General features: G+C 45.1%; 1 long non-coding RNA gene across 1 annotated transcript; it reads left to right on the plus strand.

Annotated features, from left to right (window-relative positions):
• Nucleotides 1-1,044: 1,044 nt before the first annotated feature.
• On the plus strand, nt 1,045-23,815 carry LOC120993477. Its single transcript, XR_005777276.1, has 4 exons — nt 1,045-1,207; nt 12,758-12,765; nt 18,731-18,734; nt 23,806-23,815. It is a non-coding gene; the product is annotated as an uncharacterized LOC120993477 (long non-coding RNA).
• Nucleotides 23,816-24,066: the final 251 nt, after the last annotated feature.

A 24,066-nucleotide genomic window follows, 5' to 3' on the forward strand; every position in this document is an offset into this window, starting at 1 on the left:
GCTCAGTGAAAGACAAATGAAAGCCCACCTGGAATTTATAGCAAAGTACTAGAGTTGAGCGAACACCCAGATGTTCGGGTTCGAGAAGTTCGTCCGAACTTCCCGGAAATGTTCGGGTTCGGGATCCGAACTCGACCCGAACTTCGCCCCGAACCCGAACCCCATTGAAGTCAATGGGGACCCAAACTTTTCGGCACTAAAAAGGCTGTAAAACAGCCCAGGAAAGGGCTAGAAGGCTGCAAAAGGCAGCAAAATGTAGGTAAATCCCCTGCAAACAAATGTGGATAGGGAAATGAATAAAAATAAAAATAAAATAAATAAAAATTAACCAATATCAATTGGAGAGAGGTCCCATAGCAGAGAATCAGGCTTCATGTCATAGCAGAGAATCAGGCTTCATGTCACCCACCACTGGAACAGGCCATTGTCAGATATTTTTAGTCCCCGGCACCCAGACAGAGGAGAGATGTCCCATAGCAGAGAATCAGGCTTCATGTCATAGCAGAGAATCAGGCTTCATGTCACCCACCACTGGAACAGGCCATTGTCAGATATTGTTAGGCTCCGGCACCCAGACAGAGGAGAGAGGTCCCATAGCAGAGATTCAGGCTTCATGTCATAGCAGAGAATCAGGCTTCATGTCACCCACCACTGGAACAGGCCATTGTCAGATATTTTTAGGCCCCGGCACCCAGACAGAGGAGAGAGGTCCCATAGCAGAGAATCAGGCTTCATGTCATAGCAGAGAATCAGGCTTCATGTCACCCACCACTGGAACAGGCCACTGTCAGATATTTTTAGGCCCCGGCACCCAGACAGAGGAGAGGTTCATTCAACTTTGGGTTGCCCCGCAATATAATGGTAAAATTAAAAAAAGAGGATTGAATGAGGAAGTGCCCTGGAGTACAATAATATATGGTTAAGGGGAGGTAGTTATAAATAACCCAATCCAGCAATAAAGTCAACCCTTAAAAAATATAAGTACTTTAATGAAATTCAAACACGTATGACATGACAAACTCCACTACACTGTTTTACGGTAGATCCACCAATGGTTGGGTGAGCTAATAATGGGTGGGGGAATAATGTCCCTACACTGATACCCTGAACTACACCTCAGCCCAGAGACGCCCCCTGATGGTGGGGACTCCCTGTCCTCGAGCCTAAACTACCACCTCCTATCATTCCCTCAAAAAAGAAATGGCAGGTAGTGGATGCTGGCTAGGTGGTGGGCTACCTAATAAACAGACAGACAAACATATAGAAAAGGTGCCCTATGTATACAACCCTGTTGATGTGATGACACATCAAGAGGTACAAGGTGCACCGAGTAATCTAAAAAACACCCAAATAATTAATGTGATAGTTAGGATAGTGATCTGAAAAACCCCAACGCGTTTCCCCCACAATGTGGGATCATCAGGGGGTGATGAAAATAGATATATAGATAATCAATAAAAACAGATAAACTTAGATAGTCAGAGAACGGAGAGCAGGTAAATAAACCGAACTCCGTTACACGGGTGTAGAACACCGTTGTTGATACCTCGGTGTCGTTACATGTTATATTAGACCCAGCAATATTATTTAAAGGAGGAAAAAACACATACGGTTCGATGACTACTCAAAGAGCGGAAAAAAGTCTCGAAGCGGTCATGAATAGAGGGAGAACCTCTGTGGAAGAAAAAGACATTATATATATATATATATATATATACACACACACACACACATACACAGTACTTGTATATTGGAAATGCTGAAATACTAGATGCATAAAAAGTATGACCATCACCAATAAGCACCGTGATCAGAGGGGCAACTCACGTGTCCATAGGGTGCCGAGTCTCCAATTCAATACGGCGTACTGGGTAGATGATAGTACGGCAGATTTAGCTATGATGGTCAAATGGCAACCATGTTAATTACCCTGTGGGTCGAATCTCGGACCAGGTGACGCAATTAAAAAATTGTGGCTGTGGAATGAGAACATTTGACCTTGCTAATAAAGCCGATTCATAAAACTAACCTATATAAGTCAGTACAACACACCAAATATAGATGGCTACCTTATAATTCGCCCCTCGGTGGAAGGATCCAGACTGATATCGGACAACTGGTTACGTTGTATCTCCTGTGTTACAAGGGGTACCCAGTTACCAAACATCCAAATCCTTAGAGTAAGGATAAGATGCCCAGAGTGTACTTACATCAGATATCGGCCGTGTCTGATCTTCCATAAAGTTTCCTCCTCTGGGTCCAATACTGTGTTCCCCAGTCCTCACCCCATTTAAATCTCCCTCCTACACTAGTCCCAGACGTAGTTTCCGCCCGGCCATGCCGTTGTCACTTCCGCTGGCCGGCTGTGATACTCAATAGACGCGTGCGTTCCACTGTGGAACGCACGCCGAGGCGCCTACTTCCGGTTAGTGAATATCGGCCTGTTCACATGCCGTGACGTATATCCGGCCATTGGACCGCACTGCACTTCCGGTCCCTTGTCGTATGCGCTCCATCTCAGATAAAGAAGGACGGTGTATCCGCGAGTGGCCGTTATCAAGTAAAAAGGGGAAAGAATGACACAAAAACAGAGGAGCGGCATGGTCCTCTCATGGGACAGAAGCAGTTTTATTCTGGGAGGTATGAAAAGAAACCCCTATGTAAGGGCCAAATAGAAGGGAGATAATAAGGATGGAGAAGGGGAGAGCAGCCTTTGGATATAGAATAGAGCGTCAATTTCACTGATACATGCTAACCCTTCATGATAAGAGGGGGGCATACTAGTACAAAATGAACCAGTTAGTGTCCATTTTATAAGATAATTAAACATTAGGGTGCTTTGCAGAGGTATCCCACCGTTGGGCCAGATGGTCAGGCACAGAAGATGATGATTAATAATAGGGAAATATGAGGGAGAAGGATTTAATTAGAAATAGATAGGTGGATGCATCAGGGAAAAGGGGATAGGGAAAAGAGAGGAGCGAAAGTACCCCCAGCCTACATAGTCAGAGAAAACATGAAAATGTTAGTCTCTCATTAAGGCCACGAGGGGACTGGGAACGAAGTCTGTGGATCCATTTGCTCTCTTTTTGCAGGAGAGGTAGTTATAATTGTCTAATCTGCACAAGAATGGACAGGTCCTGTGGGATCCATGCCTGGTTCATTTTTATGAACGTCAGCTTGTCAACATTGGCTGTAGACAGGCGGCTGCGTTTGTCTGTTGTCACGGCTGTATGTGAGCAACAAGAGCATGCACAGAAAATAGAGCTACTGACCGGACCCAAACTAGGGAGGATAAAAGGTTACCCCTGTCAGACCCTCGAAAGCTCTCCCTATGCTGCTAAGCCCATGCCCGGATCCAAATGGTGGAAGGAGGCATGCCCGCGTACCTAAGACTGATGACCACTGTAACCCCTACAAAAGTGGAAGGGGCACGGCCACCGGTGCCCTGCTCAGTATATGGAGGGAACCGTGGTCGCCTCGGATCCAGTCAGAAAACACACAGATACACAACAATGTCTGCACACTTAGCTGAAGGGGCTGCAGCCGCAGTGAAGACGGATCCAAAGACAGGCTGGCAATATCCGGAGTACTTGCTGCAGCAGAACACAGGTCCAGTGAAAGGATAGCATGCAAGGGAAGATACTCAAGCAAGAGCTACAACCCAAATGAGAAATATAATCCACACCTACAATAGGAGGAGGGGGAATATAAAGGCAGGGAAATCAAACGCAGCTGGGAGGAAGGAAACAGAAAACTCCTCCCAGCTCTAGTAGTGACATCACCACAGGGGTGGAGAAACAGAGCTGTGAGAACGTCCCAAAGCTCTGGTAGTGACAGTACCCCCCCCCCTCTACGGGTGGACTCCGGACACCCAGGACCCACCTTCTCAGGATGAGCCCTATGAAATGCCCTGATGAGGCGAGTGGCTTTAATGTCCGACACCGGAACCCACATCCTCTCCTCAGGACCATAACCCTTCCAATGAAAGAGGTACTGGAGAGAACTGCGGACAATGTGAGAGTCCACAAATCTGGAAACCTCAAACTCCAGATTGCCATCAACCAAAATCGGAGGAGGAGGCAAAGAGGAGGGTACCGTGGGCTGGACATATGGTTTTAAGAGAGATCTGTGAAATACATTATGTATCTTCCAAACCCGTGGAAGATCAAGACGGAAGGCAACAGGATTGATGACTGACAGGATTTTATAAGGCCCAATAAACTTGGGACCCAATTTCCAGGAGGGAACCTTCAGTTTAATATTTCTTGTAGACAACCACACCAGATCACCCACACTCAGGTCCGGACCAGGCACACGTCTCTTATCAGCCACACGCTTATACTTCTCACTCATCTTTTTTAAGATTACTCTGAATCTTTTGCCAAATGGTAGACAAAGACGAGGAAAATCTCTCCTCCTCAGGTAAACCAGAAAGAGCCCCTCCCGAGAATGTCCCAAACTGCGGATGGAACCCATATGCACCAAAGAATGGCGACTTATCAGAAGATTCCTGACGACGGTTGTTCAGAGCAAACTCAGCAAGAGGGAGAAATGAACACCAATCCTCCTGGTTCTCTGCCACGAAACAGCGCAAATATGTCTCCAGATTCTGATTGAGGCGCTCAGTCTGACCATTCGACTGCGGGTGAAAAGCAGAAGAGAAGGACAGCCGAACCCCCAGGCGAGAACAGAAAGCCTTCCAGAACCTGGACACAAACTGCGTGCCTCTATCAGAAACAATATCAGAGGGAATGCCATGCAATTTAACAATATGGTTGACAAAAGCTTGCGCCAACGTTTTAGCATTGGGTAAACCAGGGAAAGGTACGAAATGAGCCATCTTGCTAAAACGGTCCACCACCACCAGGATCACCGACTTCCCTGAGGAACGAGTAAGATCCGTGATAAAGTCCATGGACAGGTGTGTCCAAGGACGGGAAGGTATGGGTAACGGGAGAAGGGAACCTGAAGGCCGTGAACGAGGGACCTTAGCGCGAGCGCACGTCTCACAAGCAGCCACAAAACCCTCCACCGACTTACGAAGAGCCGGCCACCAAAATCTCAGAGCAATGAGATCTACCGTGGCTCTACTCCCGGGGTGACCAGCAAGAACAGTATCATGATGCTCCTTGAAGAGTTTGTGACGTAGCTCAGGAGGCACAAACAACTTCCCAGAAGGACAACGGGCAGGTGCCTCAGTCTGGGCAGCCTGGACCTCGGCCTCCAAATCCGAATATAGAGCAGAAACAACTACCCCCTCCGCCAAAATGGGACCCGGGTCCTCAGAGTTTCCTCCTCCCGGAAAACAGCGAGAGAGAGCATCAGCCTTCACATTTTTGATCCCAGGGCGGAATGTGACGACAAAATTGAATCTGGAGAAGAACAGAGACCATCTGGCCTGTCTCGGATTCATACGCCTGGCCGACTCCAAGTATGCCAGATTCTTATGGTCGGTAAAAACGGTGATAGGGTGCCTGGCCCCCTCCAACCAATGGCGCCATTCCTCGAAAGCCAACTTGATGGCCAACAACTCCCTATCTCCCACATCATAGTTTCTCTCTGCCGGGGAGAGTTTTTTAGAGAAAAAGGCACAGGGTCGCCATTTGGCAGGAGAAGGGCCCTGGGACAAAACTGCACCCACACCCAACTCGGAAGCATCTACCTCAACAATAAAAGGTAAGGAAACATCGGGATGCACCAAGATGTGAGCAGACGCAAAACTCTCTTTAATCTTAGAAAAAGCTGCAAGCGCCTCCTCCGACCAAGAGGAAAGATCCGCCCCCTTTTTTGTTATGTCAGTAAGGGGTTTGACAACAGAGGAATAATTCAAAATGAACTTTCTTTAATAGTTCGCAAAACCCTGAAAGCGCATCAATGCCTTCTGATTCTCAGGAAGCTCCCACTCAAGTACAGCACGGACCTTCTCCGGATCCATGCGAAAACCAGAAGCAGAGAGGAGAAAACCCAGAAATTGAATCTCCGATACCATAAAAAGACATTTCTCCAGCTTGGCGTACAATTTATTTTCCCGCAGAATCTGCAGAACCTGAAAAAGATGATCCTGATGGGTCTGAACATCAGGGGAAAAAATCAAAATATCATCAAGATACACCAATACAAATTTCCCCATTGAATGATAGAAAATACTATTAACAAAATGCTGAAAGACGGCCGGAGCATTCATCAGGCCGAAAGGCATAACGAGATTCGCGAAATTCCCGTTAGGAGTATTAAAGGCCGTTTTCCATTCATCCCCCTCTCTGACCCTGACCAGGTTGTACGCGCCGCTCAAATCCAATTTGGAAAAAACCTTGGCCCCAACAATTTGGTTGAAGAGGTCCGGGATCAGAGGAAGAGGATAGGGATCGCGAATCGTGATACGGTTCAGCTCCCTAAAATCTAGGCAAGGTCTCAGAGAGCCATCTTTTTTTTTAACAAAAAAAAAACCAGCGGCAACAGGTGATTTTGAGGGACGAATATGCCCCTTATCGAGACTCTCGGAGATATAGGTTTGCATTGCGATTCTTTCCGGTTGTGAGAGAATGTAGAGGCGAGCTTTTGGCAGCTTGGCGCCGGGAATGAGGTTAATGGGACAGTCAAACTCCCGGTGAGGAGGTAGTTCCTGAACACCGCTCTCGGAAAACACGTCCGAGAAATCAGAGAGAAATGATGGCACAGTTTTAGTAGACACCTCTGCAAAAGTCGCTGTAAGACAATTCTCTCTACAAAAGTCACTCCACTCATTTATTTGCCTTCCTTGCCAATCAATAGTGGGGTTATGTCTAGTGAGCCAGGGTAACCCCAAAACTAGAGGAGAAGGCAATCCGTTAAGGACAAAACAAGATATATCCTCCACATGAGTGTCACCTACAGCTAACCGGATATTGTGAACAATGCCCTTCAGAGATCTCTGTGAGAGTGGAGCAGAGTCAATAGCAAAAACAGGTATATCCTTTTCTAATGTGCAAACCTGAAAACCATGCATGGCTACAAATTGAGTGTCAATAAGATTGACGGCCGCTCCACTATCAACAAAAATCTCACAAGAAATGACTTTGCTCTCTAGCGCCACCCTGGCAGACAGGAGAAAACGGGAACTGCAGGTCAGAGGAAAAGCATCAATTCCTACATCAACTTTGCCCAAAGTAGCAGATGAGGCAGAGTTTGATGATTTACCTTTTGAGGTTTTTCTCTTATTATCGCTCTTAGTACAGTTCAAGAATCTCCTAGACGGACAAACATTTGCCAAATGACCTATGCCCCCACAACAAAAACACACCATACTCTGAGGACTAAATCCTCTTTTATCAGGGGCAAGTCGACCTAGCTGCATGGGCTCCTCCTCAGAGGGGAGCGAGACAGGATGAGGCCCCTGCACACTGAATGAGTCCGCATCACTGCCCCTAGACTGACAATGGCTGGACCGAGAGGTCTCGTTTCTTTCTCTTAGACGCCTGTCAAGGCGTACCGCCAATGACATGGCAGACTCTAAGGACGTTGGTCTCTCATGGAAAGCAAACGCATCTTTCAATCTCTCTGAGAGACCATGACAGAACTGACTCCGGAGTGCAGCATCATTCCAACCTGAATCAGCTGCCCATCTCCGAAATTCAGAACAATAAAGCTCCGCAGACAGTTTGCTCTGGCATAAAAAACGTAAGTTAGATTCGGCCAGAGCAACACGATCCGGGTCATCATATATCTGCCCCAGGGCCACAAAAAATCCTTCCACGGATCGAAGGGAGGGATCCCCTGATGGCAGCGAAAAAGCCCAAGTCTGAGCATTACCCCTGAGCAGGGAGATGACAATCCTCACCCTCTGCTCCTGATTACCAGAGGAATGTGGACACAAGCAAAAATGGAGTTTGCATGCCTCTCTGAAGCGAACAAAACTCTCACTGCCCCCGGAGAACGTTTCCGGAAGTGAGACCTTTGGCTCGCAACAGACTCCATGGGCCGGAGCAGAGCCCAATGCATGAAGCTGAGTCATAGATTGACGGAGATCCGCTACCTCCAAAGAAAGACCCTGCATGCGGTCAACCAGGCCAGAAAGCGGATCCATGTCAAAAAAGACGGTTTTGGTGGATTATAATGTCACGGCTGTATGTGAGCAACAAGAGCATGCACAGAAAATAGAGCTACTGACCGGACCCAAACTAGGGAGGATAAAGGGTTACCACTGTCAGACCCTCGAAAGCTCTCCCTATGCTGCTAAGCCCATGCCCGGATCCAAATGGTGGAAGGAGGCATGCCCGCGTACCTAAGACTGATGACCACTGTAACCCCTACAAAAGTGGAAGGGGCACGGCCACCGGTGCCCTGCTCAGTATATGGAGGGAACCGTGGTCGCCTCGGATCCAGTCAGAAAACACACAGATACACAACAATGTCTGCACACTTAGCTGAAGGGGCTGCAGCCGCAGTGAAGACGGATCCAAAGACAGGCTGGCAATATCCGGAGTACTTGCTGCAGCAGAACACAGGTCCAGTGAAAGGATAGCATGCAAGGGAAGATACTCAAGCAAGAGCTACAACCCAAATGAGAAATATAATCCACACCTACAATAGGAGGAGGGGGAATATAAAGGCAGGGAAATCAAACGCAGCTGGGAGGAAGGAAACAGAAAACTCCTCCCAGCTCTAGTAGTGACATCATCACAGGGGTGGAGAAACAGAGCTGTGAGAACGTCCCAAAGCTCTGGTAGTGACATCTGTAATGACGCCCCCTGCCGTGCTGAATACACGTTCAGACAAAACGCTGGCCGCCGGGCAGGCCAGCACCTCCAAGGCATAAAAGGCTAGCTCTGGCCACGTGGACAATTTGGAGACCCAGAAGTTGAATGGGGCCGAACCATCAGTCAGTACGCGGAGGGTGTGCACACGTACTGTTCCACCATGTTAGTGAAATGTTGCCTCCTGCTAACACGTTCCGTATCAGGTGGTGGTGCAGTTAGCTGTGGCGTTGTGACAAAACTTTTCCACATCTCTGCCATGCTAACCCTGCCCTCAGAGGAGCTGGCCGTGACACAGCTGCGTTTGCAACCTCTTGCTCCTCCTCTGCCTTCGCCTTGGGCTTCCACTTGTTCCCCTGTGACATTTGGGAATGCTCTCAGTAGCACGTCTACCAACGTGCGCTTGTACTCGCGCATCTTCCTATCACACTCCAGTGCAGGAAGTAAGGTGGGCACATGTACCGGGGATCCAGCAGGGTGGCACACGTTAAAATGTGGGCAACTCTGCTGTCGTTGCGCAGGCACTGCAGCATGTAGTCGCTCATGTGTGCCAGGCTGCCCAGAGGTAAGGACAAGCTGTCCTCTGTGGGAGGCGTATCGTCATCGTCCTGCGTTTCCCCCCAGCCACGCACCAGTGATGGGCCCGAGCTGCGTTAGGTGCCACCCCACTGTGAACATGCTTCATCCTTATCCTCCTCCACCTCCTCCTCATCCTCGTCCTCCAGTAGTGGGCCCTGTCTGGCCACATTTGTACCTGGCCTCTGCTGTTGCAAAAAACCTCCCTCTGAGTCACTTCGAAGAGACTGGCCTGAAAGTGCTAAAAATGACCCCTCTTCCTCCTCCTCCTCCTCCTGGGCCACCTCCTCTTCCATCATCGCCCTAAGTGTTTTCTCAAGGAGACATAGAAGTGGTATTGTAACGCTGATAACGGCGTCATCGCCACTGGCCATGTTGGTGGAGTACTCGAAACAGCGCAACAGGGCACACAGGTCTCGCATGGAGGTCAGTCATTGGTGGTGAAGTGGTGCTGTTCCGCAGTGCGACTGACCCGTGCGTGCTGCAGCTGAAACTCCACTATGGCCTGCTGCTGCTCGCACAGTCTGTCCAGCTTGTGCACGGTGGAGTTCCACCTGGTGGGCACGTCGCATATGAGGCGGTGAGCGGGAAGGCCGAAGTAGCAGATTATCGGGTTCCGATCCCCAAAGGGCACATCCCATGCGGTCTGTCTCAGCTCAGGCCACCGGGATTCTCTGGAATTATTTACACCCTTCCCCAGTGTTCTGCCCTGGACTTCCTCAGTAGCCCCATACCGTTCGACCAGGTCCACTATCTCCAGGGCACTAGTAGGAGATGTCTGGCCAACCCAGCACTGGAGGGGTGGTGGCAATGCCCTCCAGAATTTGTCAGCTACAATACGGTCCAGCATAGCAGTGGTACTCAGTACGTCACGCTGTAGCCATTTTTGCATAAGATGCAGCAAATTATAATACTGGGGTCTTGCTGGCTCAGCCGGGTTAAACTCCCATTGATGCACCCGCTGGGCCCGGACCAACACATTCACCCCCAGTCTCACCAGGATCTCACCCTTGACCTTATAGTAGTCTACCGCTTGCTCATCCGGTAAATCAAAGTAAACCTGTTGGGGTCCTGATGCCAGGAATGGAGCGATGACCACAGCCCACTGGTCTTGGGGTAGACTCGAACACCGCCAGGTAGGTTTCGACGTCATCCATCGGTACCATCTTGGGGATCACCGTGCGGACTGCTTTCCAGGCATCATGAACTCCCTGGGATACTCCTGTCTTCTCTAAGGCCATCACGTGTTGCAGCAGCCTCTGGTTCGTTTCTTGCCATTGCTGATTAGCCTCTAGAAGTTGTCTGTTAGTCTCCTGCTGCTGCAAGTTAACCTCCATGAGGGCTTTCATGACCGCCTCCATTTTGTCAGGGGACACGGGTCGTAACTAGTGTTGATCACGAATATTCGAATTGCAAATTTTTATTGTGAATATAGGCACTTTGAGAATTTGTGAATATTTAGAATATAGTGATATATATTCATAATTTCGAATATTCAAGATTTTTTTTAATCAGTACACATGATCCCTCCCTGCTTCTAGCTTGTGGGCCAATGAAAAGGCTGCAGTATCTTTGAATTTAGGAGTAGTGTTGATTGCGAAGTTCAGATTGGTGATGGACCATGTGATGAACACAGTGACGTCACCACAGGTCCTTTTCCTCCTGGACAGCAAAGAAGAAGACAGAAGAGAAGCCGGGCTGCGCGAACAAGTGGATAAGGGGAGTTAAATTATTATAAAAAAAATTTGAACCCACCCAGCCCTATTTTACTAAGCATTCTGTATTAAGAATGCTATTATTTTCCTTTATAACCATGTTATAAGGGAAAATAATAATGATTGGGTCCCCATCACAATCATCTCCTAGCAACCATGCATGAAAATCGCACCGCATCCGCAGCCCCATTCACTTCTAAGGGGCCTGCGCTGCATGAAAAACGCACAAAATAGAGCATGCTGCGATTTTCACGCAACGCACAAGTAATGCGTGAAAATGACCGCTCATGTGCACAGCCCCATAGAAATGAATGGGTCCGGATTCAGTGCGGGTGCAATGCGTTCACCTCACACATTGCACCCGCGCGGAAAACTCGCCCATGTGAAAGAGGCCTAACAATAACAGAACTGTCTCTCCTGGGCTTGACCTAAACTTACAATGTTCAGGGAGGTGTAGGAACCAGCTACATTTATACTCTGATCAGAAGCCCTTGGCAGATGGGCGGCGAGTGCTCAACTAAAATAAGCAGCTACCCTCAATATATACTACAAGAAAAATTAGACCAGCACATTCATAGTCGCAGGTGCACATCCATAAAGCTAGCATGCAGAAAACAAACAAAAAAACGTATGGCAGCACAACATTACACATACAAACAATAAAATTGGGGAATAGGGATTATTCTGAATTAAAGTGGTATTATACCGACTATACATAAAAAAAATAGAAGCTCTTTTTGCGCACATTTTTGATCAAACGTGTGTCGGGCCCATCTACCAGGCATCAAGGTGGCTTCTGCAGATGGGTACCTAACATTGTAGGCTTTCAGCGTTTTGGTGTCTGTCTGATGAAACTGAGCCAAACAGATCCGTTCTGACACACAATGTAAGTCAATGGGGACGGATAAGTTTTCTATGACACAATCTGGCACAATATTAAACTGTCAATGGTGTTCAAGACGGCTATGTTAAAGATAATACAAACGGATCCATTCTGAACGGATGCAGACAGATTTATTATCTGAACGGATCAGTCTGTGAAGATCTATGACGAATCCGCAACAAATGCAAGTGTGAAAGTAGCCTAGGGTCAAGCCCAGGAGAGGCAGTTCTGTTAGTGTTAGGTACTCATCTGCAGAAGCCACCTTGACGCCTGGTAGATGGGCCCGACACACGTTTGATCAAAAATGTGCGCAAAGAGCTTCTATTTTTTTGATGTATAGTAGGTATAATACAACTTTAATTTAGAATATTCCCTATTATGGTTTTTTGTTTGCTATATACAGTACAGACCAAAAGTTTGGACACACCTTCTCATTCAAAGAGTTTTCTTTATTTTCATGACTATGAAGGCATCAAAACTATGAATTAACACATGTGGAATTATATACATAACAAACAAGTGTGAAACAACTGAAAATATGTCATATTCTAGGTTCTTCAAAGTAGCCACCTTTTGCTTTGATTACTGCTTTGCGCCCTCTTGGCATTCTCTTGATGAGCTTCAAGAGGTAGTCCCCTGAAATGGTTTTCACTTCACAGGTGTGCCCTGTCAAGTTTAATAAGTGGGATTTCTTGCCTTATAAATGGGGTTGGGACCATAAGTTGCGTTGAGGAAAAGTCAGGTGGATACACAGCTGATACTCCTACTGAATAGACTGTTAGAATTTGTATTATGGCAAGAAAAAAGCAGCTAAGTAAAGAAAAACGAGTTGCCAGCATTACTTTAAGAAATGAAGGTCAGTCAGTCAGCCGAAAAATTGGGAAAACTTTGAAAGTAAGGGCTATTTGACCATGAAGGAGAGTGATGGGGTGCTGCGCCAGATGACGTGGCCTCCACAGTCACCGGACCTGAACCCAATCGAGATGGTTTGGGGCGAGCTGGACCGCAGAGTGAAGGCAAAAGGGCCAACAAGTGCTAAGTATCTCTGGGAACTCCTTCAAGACTGTTGGAAGACCATTTCAGGGGACTACCTCTTGAAGCTCATCAAGAGAATGCCAAGAGTGTGCAAAGCAGTAATCAAAGCAAAAGGTGGCTACTTTGAAGAACCTAGAATATGACATATTTTCAGTTGTTTCACACTTGTTTGTTATGTATATAATTCCACATGTGTTAATTCATAGTTTTGATGCCTTCATAGTCATGGAAATAAAGAAAACTCTTTGAATGAGAAGATGTGTCCAAACTTTTGGTCTGTACTGTATATATATATATATATATATATGCCTTATAAATGGGGTTGGGACCATCAGTTGCGTTGAGGAGAAGTCAGATGGATACATAGCTGATAGTCCTACTGAATAGACTGTTAGAATTTGTTTTATGGCAAGAAAAAAGCAGCTAAGTAAAGAAAAAACGAGTGGCCATCATTACTTTAAGAAATGAAGGTCAGTCGGTCAGCCGAAAAATTGGGAAAACTTTGAAAGTAAGGGCTATTTGACAATGAAGGAGAGTGATGGGGTGCTGCGCCAGATGACCTGGCCTCCACAGTCACCGGACCTGAACCCAATCGAGATGGTTTGGGGTGAGCTGGACCGCAGAGTGAAGGCAAAAGGGCCAACAAGTGCTAAGCATCTCTGGGAACTCCTTCAAGACTGTTGGAAGACCATTTCAGGTGACTACCTCTTGAAGCTCATCAAGAGAATGCCAAGAGTGTGCAAATCAGTAATCAAAGCAAAAGGTGGCTACTTTGAAGAACCTAGACTATGACATATTTTCAGTTGTTTCACACTTGTTTGTTATGTATATAATTCCACATGTGTTAATTCATAGTTTTGATGCCTTCATAGTCATGAAAATAAAGAAAACTCTTTGAATGAGAAGGTGTGTCCAAACTTTTGGTCTGTACTGTATATATATATATATATATATATAAATTCTCATGATAAATTCCTCCTTGTTTGTATATCAATATGCTTTCATTTGCATACTAATAATAAAATGATGGCATCCATAGCATGTTCATGTTTTATTTTTGACATTCTTCCTTAACTTTTATCTCACTCATGTTTGCAGCTTAGAATCATCAACATGTTGATGGTACTGACAAAACATGCATTACAGAATAATAATAGTATTGGCAGACTAATTTAAAAAATCTTTAAATGTGGTTTTTAAAATCAATATTGATGAGTGCCGACAAAACTATACTATTGTTCTTTGATTTGAAACACATGTTCCAAGGAATCCTCAGTCATTTCACATTTCATCAGTCATGCTAAAATGTTCTGTTAGAATAAAAACATTGTGCATATGTAAAGATTGCAATTTTACTATAAATCTTAGTAAACGTTAGTCTAAGATCATGCTATAGAGTTAAACAAATGTTACCTGAAGAGGTAGTTTTCAGTCTACACAGGAAACAAACCTTCTGCCTTTGTGACATCACCATGGTGTGGCATGCTATGTTTTAGGGAAATATAAATTAGAGGATTAAAGAGTGTCTTTAAAACCCTTAGGGAAAACCCTTTTGATTCAGTATACTACTTTTTTTGCAGACAATTTTTTGGTTAAATTCCTAATGAATCCAATTAGTTTAAAATTGATTTGCTTATCTCAAATAGCGAACTTGCTATGATCATTCCCCTAGCAACACCAGTTACATCTCGAATTGCAGTGAGGGGGATGCAATGGATATGCCTTCTCAAGGTAATTTAAATTATGATAGAGGTCAAAGGAAAATCATTTCTTCAGTATGCATGTTCTGACAAGGAGGAAAAATAGGAAAAGACTGAGGGACAAAGGATGTGAGCTCACAGAAGAGGAGTTAAAAATGATTGACATAATGAATTACAACATAGATAACTTAAATAAACCAAATATACCAATGCCCACTAGATGGCAGAAAAGTACAATCAGTATAAAACCAAGATTGGAGCCACCACAAACATAAGGTATAAGGCAAAGATCTGCACCTGTTCTTTGCTTAGAGCCGTAGAGCTGGTTTGGGATCAGTTGAGTCGCTATGTAAAGGCTCGTAACTCTGTACCCCAGAACCTCAATGACCTGAGGGCTGTCCTTCAAGAAGAGTGGGATGCCATGCCTCAGCAGACAATAAGTCAACTTGTGAACAGCAGGAGACATTGTTGTCAAGCTCAGGGCCGTCTTTAACGCGGGGCAAAAGGGGCAGCTGCCCCGGGCCCAGTTGCTCCTGGGGGGCCCAAGGCAGCTGCCTCTTGAGCCCCGCTGGCCAGTGGTGTAGCATGGGGGGGGCGTTGCCCCGGGCGCAAAATTCCAGGGGTGCTAGCAGGGTCGCACTGCCAATTAGGCAAAGTGAGGCGATGGCCCCAAGCGGCGCAACCCTGGTGACAAGTGGGGGGTGGCAGCAGGGCACAGGGTGGTGAGCGCTTCCATTGTGGAAGCGCTCATTTCCATAGTCATCTATATCGCCGTCCTCAGGACAGCAATACAGACAGATGTGCTGCAGCAGGGCAGGTGAGGGAGAGGCGTCACCCTTCCCCGTTCCTCAGATAGGCTGCAGGTCTAGTGCCTGCAGCCAATCAGAGGCCGGTGCAGGCACGTGATGACGTAATCACACTGCCTGAGCCGTACAGCGTGGGACACAGGCCGGAAGAGGCCTACATCGCATTGCTGCCAGCCTGATGGAGGTAAATATAAGTGTTTATTTTTTTATATAGTACTACTTAGTGGCACATGATTGGGGGGCATCTATGGGGGCACTTGTTACTGGCACATGATTGGGGGGAATCTATGGGGGCACCTGTTACTGGCACATGATTGGGGGGCATCTATGGGGACACTTGTTACTGGCACATGATTGGGGGGCATCTATGGGGGCATTTGTTACTGGCCCATGATTGGGGGACATCTATGGGGGCACTTGTTACTGGCACATCATTAGGGGACATCTATGGGGGCACTTGTTACTGGCACATTATTGGTGGCACTTTTTACTGGCACATTATTGGGTGGCACTATGAGGGCACTTCTTACTGGCACATTATTGGGGACACTATGGGGGCATCTACTGAGGCCACAAAGAATGGGTATTTTATATGGGGGAAGGGGGAGAGGAACACTATGGGGGCTTCTACTGAGGCCACAAAAAAGGAATATTTTATATGGGGGGCTCTGTATAGGGGCATTTTATACTGGGGCACATTATGGTGGGTACTATGGGGAAGAGGAGAGAGGAGTACTATGGGCTCATCTATGGGAGGCACTAATAGAAGTATTACTACTGGGGGGGGGCATTATGATGAGCTTTATTACTACTGGAGGTCTATGGGGAACATGATTACTAGTATAGGCACTATGGGAGCATTATTACTTCTGGGGCACAATGGGGACATATTGGGGGCACTGTAGGAGCACTATTATTACCATGTGTGCTCTGGCAGAGAATTATTCCTATGGGTGGGACTTTTGGAAGCACTATTACTGTGGGGGCACCGTGGCACAGTATCAGATTACCACAATTATTTTTGGGGGACGTTATGTTTACACTATTAGTGTCAGGGGCACTATTTTCTGTGTGCAGTTATTTTAGGGGACTGTGTGCAAATAATTATTGAAGGGCACTATCTGCATGGTACTACTATTATCAGGGGGTTTATGTCACGACCATGGTCATGGTCGTGACTCTGGATCCGCATGCAGTTGCCTGCGGTTTGGGTTTATTGTTCAACCACTGGTGAGTGCTGTTAATATGTTGCCTCACGTGTGGTTGCCGCTGGCAACATGATTGGTACTTGGCAGTATAGCAGCCTGAGCTGTTGCTAGGCAGCTTGCTGTCAAGTGCATGCGGTTACACCTGGTTGGGTGTGTGTGTATGTATGCACTTTGTATGTCTGGTGTGCACAAGGTTTATGTAGGTGTGCACTGTGACACTTCCCTTCACTGTGGCTGCCCGTGGCAACGTTTGGTATGGTGTACATGTGGTGGCAGTGTCTCGGCCGTCTGGCTGACTCCCAGGACATGGTTGCCACGCATGTCGTTGCCTGCGGTAACAGTTGCAGTGTAATTGTTTATTGTACACTCCCCTTTATGTAGCTTTTCCTTTGCCTGGTGTTGGAAGGGTTAACTCCCTTCTTAGTGTGTGAACACTGGGTGTGTGTGTGGGTGTGGCCACTTGGGGCTATTTAGCTCCTGCTGGATGCCAGACTCTGAGGGGTACTTCAGCCATGGTTAGCTGATGTCATCCTCCTGGTTTATACCATCTGCCAGTGAGAGCCACCCTTGTGGTCATAAACTTTATCCCTGATGTTAGATGATGTTGATATGGTCTTTCTGTTTATTGCAGCTGTGGTTTCCTGAGTTCCTGTGTGATGTGTGGTGTGTGCTGTGTCCGTTAGTATTGTTGTGGACAGCAGCACTTGTACATGGGTTCCAGGCTGTGTGTCTGTGGCAGGTAGGTGGTGTTACTAGTTACATTTACTTGCCATTAGCTGTTTATGTTTCCCTTTACTTGCAGCTTGGCCACGTTAGACTCCTGTTTCTCCACGTCCAGGAGGAACGGGCTGTCTACCCAGCTCCTAGCTAAGGGATCTGCGGAGGGTTAGTAGGGATCTGAGGTTCCGGACATGAGCCCTCCTATCATCAAGGTCGGCTCATGCAGCTAGGAGTCAGGGTCAGATTAGGGATGCGCTCCCTAATTCTGTGGTACTGGCCAAGTAGCGACCTTCCATCTTCTGATATCGCACGGTTGAGGGTTTTCCCCATCCTCAGCCGTGACAGTTTATCTGTTTCTGCAGTATAGTATTCGGGAGCACAGCGGCAAAGTATTGGGGGTGGTAGGATGATTTGTCCAGAAGATGGGAGGATGATGGAAAAGTAATAAACTAAGATTTTGTTTGTAAAACTGCAGAGATGAGAAATGGCTAAAAAAAGTGGTGGTCTGGTCTGAAGGTCTGAAAGGAGAAGATGAGGAAGCAGAACATCTACATCAAAGAGACGTCACTGGATGTAAGAGGTATATGGCGCTGTATTACGCTGTATGTAGGGGTGGATGGAGGGGTTAGCAGTACAGTACTATCTGCACATTGTAAAAGAAAAAAAGTAATCTGCAAAATACTATAAATTTGTGTCAGAAGATGTGCTTTTTTAATTTTTAAAATAATGACACAGCCATTTTATTTGATACTTTTGTGCTGATTCTTTTTTTTTTTCTCTATATTAAGGGACACTATAGTCACCAGAACCACAAGAGCTAAACATAGTAGTTCTGTAAGCTTTTTAATGTAAACAATGCCTTTTCAGAAAAAAAGGCAGTATTTACATTACTACCAAGGAACACCTCTTGTGGCCACTCATCATTATTAAAGTTTACTACTCTATGAGGTGTGTGGATCATTTTTTTTGTGTATGTTTGTTGTGGTGGAGGGTGTGATTGCATGTTAGGGTGTGGGAAGGCGGGATCCAGGGGGCCTAAGTAAATTCTTGCCCAGGGTCCAATGAATATTAAAGATGGCCCTGGTCAAGCTATAATTGAAGCTCAAGGCCACATGACAAGTTATTGAGACATTGGAATTTTTTTGGGGGTATAATCACTATTATTGTGTTGGCTTTTGTTTCAATAAGTTGTTTTTAGATGAGGAAATCATCATTGCATGCTTCTTAAATGCCCTATTTTCATAATATAACATCACTGTAGCGTGAACTTTCCGTTTTTAATAAATTTCAACCAAAAGCCAAATATTCCTAACTTTTTGTGAGTAGTGTATGTCTTCTGAGAGCAGCCACAGATTTGTGTGTAAATTTGTACCACTTTCTCCACTTAGTATCAATACATTTGTTAAAAAGACATGCTCACCACCTGTAAACCTAACCCAGCGTGCCCACTTTTTTAGACATTTTTCAAAACTAATAAGTGCAGAGGAAAATTGTGCAAATGTTTCATGCAGCATTATTTTAACCCCTTTGTTACCAGCACCATACATGTATGGCTCTGGAGCGATATGACATGACAAACATGGCGCCATGGCCAAAGGGTTCCGCTGCTACAAACAGCAGATAGAAGTGGCTAACGCCGATCATAGTAACATAGTACATAAGGCCGAAAAAAGACATTTGTCCATCCAGTTCGGCCTGTCATCCTGCAAGTTGATCCAGAGGAAGGCAAAAAAACCCTGTGAGGTAGAAGCCAATTTTCCTCACTTTAGGGGAATAAAAAATTCCTTCCTGACTCAAATCAGGCAGTCAGAATATGTCAAGGTTTGGTGGCTCACTCTCTGATAACAAAGTGGAATAGGTGCACTGCCGCACAGCACTCCCTGCTGCTGTTAGATTACAAATTGAAAAAAAGAGGGTTGGGCGTCACTCAATATCTGGCGTCAATATAGACAAAGATAGAAGACAATGTCCAAAATATTATTGTTTAATCACACTTACAATATGTTGTGTAAAATTACAAATAAAAATACTCAAAATAGATAAAAACCTCTAAAACACACATATAGCCTATTGACACCACTATACTGGACTCTGTATTCAGTCTCTAGTGTCCATATTATTTCAATTTTCGTGATAGATTATATAATAATCACCAGGTAGAGCCAAAAAAAGGTTTGTATTTGTTTGAAGTACTTTGCGTTAGTTATAAATGTACTTTACCACTCCTGTCGGCCGTGCGACTGCTTTGCTGTAAGCTGCAAGGACCTATGAATGCGGTCTTGTCTATCGGAAGTTCCCCGTATTGCTGGATGTTGCTTTACAGCCTGCTCTGACCTTCCAGGACCTAGCCGTGGCGTCCCACGTGGTTTTACCGGATGGTTAGGTGACTTCCTATTTCAGGCGGGGTTTTCAAACTTGTACAGCGTTCAATTGTGGTTATGAATGTCTTCCTTGTGTCGTCCCACACTGTCTGTCGACCATACGCGTTTCGGGATACAGCCCCTTCCTCAGTGGTACAGACAGTGGGATTAAGATGTCCTTTTTATATTATCTTTAATTGATGAAATGCATGCTGGGACAGTGGGGGACTTGGAAGACCAGGATGTGGATTTTTAATTGATAGCGGTCCATTCGTGATCATTTGGATATATATCCATACAAAAACAAGAGTTTCCAATGTAATATATATATATATATATATATATATATATAATTATTTCAATACATCCTTCTAAAAATATAATGCTATATGGGTAATATTATAATTACATAAACAATTAAAATCCATATGATACATGTGAAATGAATGTGTATAAAAATAATTTCAGAAAAGCCGCATGTGCGCACCTGCGGTTTTGATGCGTCTTCAATGCGTTTTCACCAAAAAATGTTAAAAATCATGAGGAAACATTTGTAAAGACAATGGTGGACCAATAGTATTATTTATAAATTAATTTCATGTTTATCACACTTTTCTCATCAGAAACATTAATTTTGTACATACAGTGATTAGTATATAGAGAAACTATATTGTATACAAAATGAGGGGGCACACACACACGGGCAACACTGGATGATTGAGTAAATGCTATTTAATATTCTAAAAACAAACCCCTAAAAAATACATAAAACATGTAATCTTGCAATATAGCAACCTATAAACTCACATATACCACTGATGGCGAATACGTGCAAGCGCTGACGTGAACACTGCTGTGGGTATGGTCACATATGATAGTGCATACAGCCGTGTGCCAAATCATATATACTGGCGTGAACCCTATTGCAGGTATGGTGATGTCACAAATAGTCCAACCAATGTCCCAATTGACAACAAATGTAGATGACTAGTCACACGTTGTGTTCCAATAGTGATGGTGGTATTGGAAATCCGGAGAATCCCACCAATAATACTGTGAACTGTGTCCAAAGTGATAAGACACTAATGTCCAATGCTTCAAGAATCGGTACAGCACATGTGGGTAAACTTCCCAGTACTTACGATATCCAGCCGCTTGTACTAACCCGGTCTCTCCCCTCCTTGCTGCCTCACTGCAGCGCTGATTTCCCAGGTGGCCGTGCCTGGCCGACTGTGGCGTCCCACGTGACCTGGTGATCTGGGGTTCCGGGCAGACGCTTGGATGACGTCACTGGTAGTCGGCGGCAATTTCAAATTCGGAAGTAAGTCTTTTGTGCTGACAACTTGGTATCCAGTTTCTTTAGTCTTTGGCTTGAATCCACGCTCACTCTGTAATGCCAGACGCGTTTCAGGGTCTTGCGCCCCTTCCTCAGTGGCCACCGAGTGAGTGGATTCTCACTCCTTTTAAATGGTATTGACCCACCCACAATTGTGTTTTTTTCAGCTTGTTCCAATATGTGGAGTGGATTTGGTTTCTATTACATTCCTATTATATTTTGTGCTTAAAACATAATTAAAAAGACATGATAATAAATAATACATCCCATATAATAACTACATTGTTAAAACATTAAAACAATGATCTTAGAGTGGAACTGCAAGGTCAGAGATACATTTCGAGGAAAAACGCATCAAAATCGCAGCCATGTGAACTGCGGTTTACATGCGATTTTTTTAAATTCAATGTTCTATAGGGCAAAGTGATCCCTGCCAGGGAACCTGGACCAAAACCGCATCAATATATTTAGGTTTTGTTGGTTTATTCCTCAGGATTCATATATTACTGGGGTAATTGATAGTTGAGTATGAGAGGAGCTGTCCCGTGGGGAGGAGAATCACAGTGTCAATTATTGATCAAACTGCGATATCTCATCCCCACCGGACAGCCCCCCACCCTCATAGGAAGCCGAAAATCTCCATCTCGGCATTTAGACCCCTCGGCATGATAGTATCATATTCGAAGATTCTGCGAGATTCCTGTCGCGACATGTGTGCAATATGGTTGCCTCCTCTCCACATTTTTGTGACCCTTTCTATGGCTGTAAATTTTAAGCCAGTGGGGTCACAATTGTGTTGAATTTTAAAATGTTTCGATAGGGAGTGTGTTTCTAAACCTTTCTTGATATTCGCCACATGTTCGGCTTCCCTCTTTTTGAGTGTCCTTTTGGTCCTGCCTATGTATTGTTTTTTACATCCACATTCCAACAGATATATAACATCGGTAGAATCACAGGTTAGGCATTCCTGTATCTCTACACTGAAGGAATTTGTTGTGGATTTTACCCAAGTTGTTTTTTTGGGAAAACTTGTGATCTTGCAATTTGTGCATCTGCCGCATCTAAAAAATCCATTGGTTGTTAACCAATTTTTCTTTTGTTGCAGCTGGCTATCCTTTGTGCCTTTCACAGTTGGGGCTATTTTACCTGCCAAATTGTTTGCCCTTGTGTATGTTATTTTTGGTACATCGCTCAGAAGTGGGCCAATTAATTTATCATTTAGCAGATGTCCCCAATGTTTGCGAATGCTTCTTTCCATCACTCTATATTGTGAGCTAAATGGAAGAATAATTCTTAGTATTTCATCTCGCGGTTGTGATGTCCCTATCTCAAAAAACGACTTTCGTTCCATCTTCTTGACTTTTTCCAATGATTTGTCTATCAGTTGGACTGGGTAATCTCTTTCTAACAATTGTTTCTTCAAGCCTGCAGCTTCTTCATCAAACTTGCTATCAACCGTACAGTTCCGCTTGAGTCTGTGGAACTGACTGGTTGGTATGTTAGTCAGCCACCGCGGAAGGTGGCAGCTGGCAAATCTGATGAAGCTGTTTTTAGATACGGGCTTGAAAAACGTACTGCATTGCAGCCTGCTATCCCTAATCCATATCTCTAAGTCCAGGAACTCCACTTTTTCTTGGCTAATAGTCGGACTAAATACAAGGTTCTTGTCATTTTTGTTAATGTCACTAAGGAATACATCAAGAGATTCCGCAGTGTTACACCAAATGAACAGAATATCATCAATGTACCGCCGCCACAGCACCAGATCCGTCCCCAGCCTGGGTAAAATGATCTCTCTCTCCCATTGAGCCAAAAAAAGGTTGGCATAGCTGGGGGCGAATCTGGTGCCAATGGCGGTACCGGTACACTGCAAGTAAAACTCCTGCTCAAAAGAGAAATAGTTATGAGCTAGAATGTATCTCACTCCATCTAACAGGAATTGCAATTGTTCCACAGGGAGCCCAGCATCTGCTGACAACTGCTCATATAGTGCCTGTGTTCCCCTGGTATGTTCAATAACTGTGTAGAGAGATCCAACATCCAATGTCCCCAAGATCCACCCATCTACCCAATTGACTTCTTCCAATGTTTTAATAATGTCAGTGGTGTCACGAATATATGATGGCACTCGCTTGACATAAGGTTGAAGCCATTGGTCAATGTATTTGGATAGATTACATGATATGGATTGAATCCCCGACACTATCGGGCGACCTGGAGGTGCTTCCAGGTTCTTGTGGATCTTGGGGACACAATAAAACATTGGGATCCTCCTCTCAGTATCCAGGATGAATTTGGCTTCTTGGTCAGAAAGGAACTCAGCTTTTACCCCCTTTGCACAGTACTCCTTCAAAATATTGTAGTATTCCTGTGTGGGGTCTCCCTTCAGTTTTTTATAGGTATTCTCTACTCTTAGCTGTCTGTAACATTCCTCTACATAATCTGTCGTATTGAGAATGACTACAGCCCCGCCCTTATCAGCTGGTCTAATTACAATGTTGTTTTCTTCCTGTAGGGATTTAATAGCCCTAATCTCCTCTCTATTTAGATTTGTGTTGACCTTGCGGCTTTTTATTCTTCTCCGGTCACGTTCAACATTGTTCCTGAACGTGGCCATTTCATTGCTGATCTCCTGCCTTGGATATTTTTTAGATCTAACTTTCAGATCTGTATGTACGTATCTATTTGTATTCCCTCCCATATCGGTCTCCCTATTGATGGGATTTTTGAGAAAGTATTTTTTGAGACATAGGCGTCTGATGAATTTCTCCACTCCTATGTATGTAGCAAATTTGTCCATAGAGTTAGTGGGAGCAAACTTAAGGCCCTTATTAAGAAGTTGCACCTGGATTTCTGTAAGTGCAATATCACTGATATTTATTACATTGGTGGTTGGTGCATTTAATTCTTGTGTTTTCTCCTTTTGTGCGTGTCGTCCTCTCCGAATTCTACGTTGTGGTCGTGCCTTTGTGATCTGCTCGTTGTTGGTGTA

This window comes from Bufo bufo, chromosome 3 (genome assembly GCF_905171765.1).
Source record: "Bufo bufo chromosome 3, aBufBuf1.1, whole genome shotgun sequence".
Taxonomy (NCBI): domain Eukaryota; kingdom Metazoa; phylum Chordata; class Amphibia; order Anura; family Bufonidae; genus Bufo; species Bufo bufo.